Source organism: Temnothorax nylanderi, unplaced genomic scaffold (genome assembly GCF_030848795.1).
Source record: "Temnothorax nylanderi isolate EJ_2023f unplaced genomic scaffold, tnyl_v1.0 TNYL_tig0636_pilon, whole genome shotgun sequence".
Taxonomy (NCBI): domain Eukaryota; kingdom Metazoa; phylum Arthropoda; class Insecta; order Hymenoptera; family Formicidae; genus Temnothorax; species Temnothorax nylanderi.
The window spans coordinates 1-6381 of NW_027249698.1; the positions used below are offsets into that span (position 1 = coordinate 1).

A 6381-nucleotide genomic window follows, 5' to 3' on the forward strand; every position below is an offset into this window, starting at 1 on the left:
AAAATGTGGTTCGCCAGGTACTATGGATAGAATAATGTCAGAAAATTGGGATTGAGTACAAGAAGGATAACAATTTGAGATAGAAGCATAATGGGCATTTAAAAGATCACGTGAGAAGAAGTTAAGGGGTGAAGAACGAGGTGATTCGATTAGACCAATATTGGCAAGCTCGCGCCACATCTTGGACGGATCAGAAATTGTGCTTAGTTTATCCGTGTGATACTGCTCTCTGGCTTGTCTAAGATCACGCGTGAGATTATTTCTGTAAAGCCTATAAATGTGAAAATCCAGGATGTCACCAGATCTACGCGCGATATTGAAGAGCCGGTTGCGATGCCTAATTTTTCGAGTAAGAGCCTCGGTCAGCCAAGGCGCTGACGGACGAGTCACTTTAAAAGTATGAAGAGGAGCATACAGATTCAAACTGGCAGTGATGTCCTTGGTAATGGTGTTGAGGAAATCATCGAGGTCTGAAACACTGGGACTCGTTTGACCGAAATCACGTGGAAAAGATGAGGATAACATGGAGGTGAGAGTGGTAGTGAACGCTTGTTTGTCGAAATTTTTGTAGCAACGCCGAACAAGGGTGCGACTCTTGAAGGACGGCACTTCAAATGAGTAAATCAATTCGATAAGATCGTGACCATTGATGAAAGGAGCGTCGGACTTACGAAATGATAACACCTTGTCCGAGTTGTCAACTATGAAGACGTCCAGCCAGGAATGGGAAGAACTAGTGTGAAAAGTAGGTTGTGACTCGACAATATTGAGCGACAGTTGTGAAACCATGCCTCGTAAGTAACTAGATTCGTATGATGAAACGAGAAGATTGCAGTTCAAATCGCCGGTAATAATGATGTTTTTATAATTGTGCATAAATGAAGTAAGGGCATCAACATATGTACTGAAATTGCTAGCTCTTGGCCGACGATACATGGTAGTAAATAGAAGAGGTTCACATGCACCATTACGAATGTCCAGAATAAGATACTCCGGCGCATTTGAGAAAGCGGAAGGAGATGACGCCAGGACATGCGCCCGCAATGAATCATGAACATAACAAGCAACGCCACCCCCCTCCTTACCCTCCCTATCAGCCCGCAAGAGATAATATCCAGCGATACGCACAAGGTCATCGGAAATATGTGAATGGAGCCAGGTCTCAGAGATTGCAATGATGTGAAAGAAATTAGACGCTAGGAAGGCCTGGATTGATTCAAGATGGGCAGGAAGGGAGCAAGCATTGAAGTGAGCAATCGCAAGACGATTCGGCGAAGGAACAGAGTATACATCATTTACCGGTCACTGGAGATCAGCCAGACCAGCCTCAGAGGCGATAACTATAGAAGGCTGATTATGGTCCTTACGGACAAATATTTTACCGTCTCTACTCCAAACATATTTATAAGAAGATTGCTTAGCCTGAAAACAATGATTACTATAATCATAAATGAGTAAATTGCAATTGAATTTGTTTAATCTGAATGTCCTTCTTACATTAATTTTTGATAATATATGCATTTTTGTAATTTTTTTAGAAATAGAGGCTGTAGCCAAATATGTAAATATTAATGAATTCTTACCTTTCATGTAACGGGGAGAACTAAAAGTTGAATCAATCTTCGACAGATTATGAATTTGTGGAGGATTTGTATCAAAATGAGAATCCAACTGAAGAGATTTGTACTGACTCTGAACTATGAATAAGTCCATTATCTGAGAATTATTAAAAACCTAAAAACAAATTTTGTAATTACATAAAGACTGGATTACATACTTTTATTGTGGTTTAATGCTGCTATGCTCATTATTGCAATCTAAGTTTTGTTATTTTAATAAAACAGTTTATAATTAATATAGAATTATAAAAAAGCGATATGACTGCAAGATATTAAATATTTGTTAATATTATTTGTAAGAGGTTATTTTGATGTTTATGTATTATCTCACGCTCATACAGTGTCTGTTTGAATTTTGTTTCTTACTACGGATTTTCGAAGAGTATAAAACATAATCTATTCTCTGATCTTATGGACGACAATTACATAAATATTGCATTGGACATGTTTACATTCTAGTTAAATGTTGCTACGCTCATATTGTCATAAATGTTTCTTTTTTGTTTTTTATAACTCATATTACAAGTAAACATAATTATTATAATAAAATGCTACACATATAGAAGATTAGATATTGTCAAAGATATAGGTAACAAAGTCTTCTTCCAGAATCTTGATATTATCCTGCGTTTAACGTACATAAAATTATTAGCTCTTCTTCTTATACTATAAATTTTCTAAAAGTATATGAAACAAAATTTATCGGTATTCTGGGCTTACGGAATAAAAACAACTTAAAGAATTTTTAAATAAATCTATGACATTTTTGTGTTTTTGGAAATATAAAATTACCTTAACGACAGCTTTTTCTCCGAATAATATAGCAAGACCGTCGTGTAACCAAAAATGAGACCACAAAGTTGGGCTGAATAGTGTTACGTCCTGCAGACTCCACGATTTCCCTTTTTCGCGGGAATTCTTGTGCGTCTAAGAGTGGCCCTTAAGATTAGGATACACAAACCGAGCACGGACGGTTGTCGATCGGGGAGTGAGTTTAGATCTCCTCACATTCCTTTTTTTATGATCAAATAAAACCAACCCTCCAGATTACGAATTGGTGACGGACGGGGCGTATGGTGACCAGATTCTCAGCAACCTTATCGGGCCCATAACTATAAACCCGGCGACACGACGCGTAAAAGGGGCCTCAATTCCAGACAGGGGTTGATGGGGATCTGTACTGTATCGTGCGACTAGCTCAGATTTCCCGCGCAATGTTCCGACAAACAGAAACGAGATCTAAAACGTGCTTTTGGAAATCTTGTAAGAGCACGTGGCGGAAGTTTCTGTTTGCACTTGGCAATAAAACTGCAATAAAACTGCACTTGAGATTGGAGGGATATGCGTCGTCTGTCGGTAATTCGAGCAGGGTCGCGAGATAAATAAGGGACCCTAATAAAAGAGAAATCGGCGATAGTCGAAAAACAGATGAGTCACTGGAGGAAACGATAGGTTGCACCCCCAGCAAGACAGTGGGGGGCCTTACGAGGGGACTCACCAATGAACACCCGGAAAAATCGACAACCGTCTCTAGCTTTCTAGGATAGGCGAAAACTTAAGAATCCAGCTCTTGGGTGAAGACCATCCCACCCAATAAGAAATCCTTCAGACAAAATTAGAAACATCCCGCCAACCAGAAGTTCCCAAAATGAAAACCTGACCATCCCACACGCAATTCACCCTTCCCATCCTTAGAACTTTCCTATATAAATCGCGACATCGCAGGACTTGCTCTCTTGCCCAGCTCCTCTTCAGCCAGATCATCTCGTCGCCTCCTTTCAATTTACTGCGCCAGATTCAAATCTCATCTTGAGTTCAAGTTAAATTCTGTGAGTGAACTTAAACCCATCGAGTGCCAACGAGAGCCTATCCACAGGACCCAAGGAGAGCCAGCAATTTCAAAAGAACCGGCTATTCGATCAGCGACAAGTAGTAAGTTCTACACACACCATATATATATATATATATATATATATATATATATATGCTCCCCTTCTTCTTCATATATCCACGCGTTAGGGAAGTCTCCCAGTATAACCCTTCCATCCCTCTTGCTACCCCTGTTCCGAATTAGCCGATTTATCGGTCGATTCCGAACAATCTCCTTTGCTTTGAGTTAGCTGGCTCGGTGGACTCGGGGTATGTTGCTTTGAGTTAGCTGGCTCGGCGGATCCGAGGTATGTTGCTCTGAGTTAACTGACTCGTCGGTGGACTCGGGGTACACTGCTTTGGGTTAGCTGGGTAGGCGGACTCGGGGTATATTGCTTTGAGTTAGCTGACTCGTTGGTGGACTCGAAGTACTCCTTAGATTTATTCTCCAAAGCATGAGGAGACTTCCCCGCACGTGACGGACTTAAATTTTAACAATCCGCTAATTCGTAGTGGATTCGGCCGGTCCCACCAATAAGAAGTCGCGAAACGCCGCGAAACACGGGAGACGTCGCCACAAGCGGGCGCGCAGGGAACCGGAAGAACCTTGTTCCACACAGCCCGGTGCTTCGCGTCTCGCCACTCCACCGCCCCTACCAGCCTTCTCAGAGGAACCCTGTTTCTCACAACAGTGTCGCCCCGTCATACAATCTCGCCCCATTATCCTCCTATCTCAGTTTTCCACCGCACCTTATCGTCCGGTTTGTCGGGTGGCCCCATTTCGCGTGGTCCCCGTCAACCGCGATCCGGTCGCCCTCCTCGAACCTCCCGACTCCCCCTCCTCTTCCCGAACTCCGTCTCCGGCCCCGTCAACCGCCTCGACCGTTATAAATCTCGAGGAAGTAGACCAACCCGAGATCCTTGGAATAGCAATTATAAAATACACTTTATTTATTTTAACTCTCATATGTTTCGTCTCAATAGAGAATTTCATTAAATGTAACCACGCAAATCGTCCAGAATCCGCATAATGTACAACAACCGTTTACACAACTCTCCTTTGTTTTATTGTATACACATACACATTTTACATTAACGCCTATATAGTCTATAGTTAATTATTATTTTTTTTATATACTAAATAACATCTTACCTATGTCAAATAAAATTAAGTATTTATGTTAGAAGCATCTCCATTCATTTTAATCTAAGACCTCCCCTACTCATCTCCCTCTCGAAATTGCACGAGGTCCGATCCCGAGTTAAAGGGATTAAATTCCTTGACTCGAAAGAGGACCGACGATCGCACCGCTCACGGAAGGCGTCTTAGCGTCCCTACAGACGTTGACCCTTCCTGAGTCATAAAAGTGCGTTCGGGCTCGCGCCACGCGCCGCAGAGCGCGTACCTGCGACCAGTATTCTTAAGCTTCAAGTTGCGTCCTTCCTTACCCCGACCCCTCTGGTTAGCCTTTCCTTCGCTTCCCAGATTTTCTTATCCTAATCCCGGGGTTGGACGTAACAGAACTTAAAAATTGGGGGCTCGTCCGGGATTCAAGTGTGATTTTTCGAGAGTGGTGATGAGTACGAGGTCAAAATCTGATAAAGATCAAGTTGACGATCTCTATAAACAAGCCCTACAAAATCAAGGCAAAACTAAACCTAGCTTTACACCATATACATCCACTCCCTTTCCTAACATTAAATCAGCACCTAGACAACTTTTCACCCCAAACGTTGGCGAGACTGCGGAGGACAAATCAAATATAACCGACGCGTCCGATTTCACTCTTCGCGTTTCTGATTCCTGGGATAAAACAATACTACCTGCACCGCAGGATCAGTATCCCGTTTCCGACGATCACTCGAATAAAACAATACTACCTGTGCGGCAAGATCAGTATAATTCTTTTATAAGCATCGCAGGAACAATGGCCCACGCTAACCCTTTCGCCACATTAAAATACGCGGTAGAGGCCGTTCCCTTCTTTGACGGAAAAAATATTCCGTTAACATATTTTATCGAGGGATGCGAGGAAGCGAAGGCTATGCTGCCCGTTGAGGCAGAATCTCAATTCACTAAAATAATCAGAACCCGAATTATAGGCGAAGCTCGTCGTACCATACAAGATCAAGATTTCGATACGGTAGCCTCGTTAACAAAATATTTAGAACAAGTCTATGGCGCTGCTAAAAATATTTATCAATTACAAGGAGAGTTAGGTTGCATCTATCAAAAAATAGAGGAAGATGTAGTAACTTACGCGAATCGGGTCAAATTGTTGGGAAAACAGATATTAGAAGCACATAAAAATTCAGGACAAGCTGCCGCTCCCGGTCAAAATATTAAAGCCTCGTTAGAAAGGGACATGTGTAAATGTTTCATTAGAGGGTTGAAACCGGAAATTGAACAAAGAGTGACAAGAAATTTGGATGTCCAAGCCACTGTGGCCGACGCATTGAGAATAGAAAGAGAGCTGTACGAAATGACAGATTTACGACAGGATCAAGGTAATCTTGCAGGCAAAACATCGAACACTAATCGTTTGCAGGAAACCTGCCAGATCTGTTATAAAGAGGGACATTCAGCCTCTAACTGTAGGAAATTAACTCAGCCTTCGCCGCAACCTCATAATAAAATTGATCTTGGAACCGAAATTCTCATATGTCAGATATGTAAAAAACGCGGGCATAGCGCTGACAAATGTCGCCTCCGCGACCCTCAGGCCCGACGATCCGTCAATGTAATTCAAGAAAGTCATGTCACTTGTCAATTGTGTTCAAAATCCGGTCACAATGCTAAATCTTGTAGAATAAATACTATTAAAATAAACAAATGTTTCGCTCGACAAAGTAACAACTAAATAAATTCAAACGGCCAATTTCGAGCAATTAT

At 41.9% G+C, this 6381-nt stretch overlaps 1 long non-coding RNA gene across 1 annotated transcript; it reads right to left on the reverse strand.

Moving 5' to 3' along the window:
- Nucleotides 1–1167: 1167 nt before the first annotated feature.
- LOC139784502 (uncharacterized) lies at nt 1168–2470 on the reverse strand. The gene is made up of 3 exons (XR_011721583.1): nt 2412–2470; nt 1584–1734; nt 1168–1422 (listed from the first exon to the last, which is right to left on the reverse strand). It is a non-coding gene; the product is annotated as an uncharacterized lncRNA (long non-coding RNA).
- Nucleotides 2471–6381: the final 3911 nt, after the last annotated feature.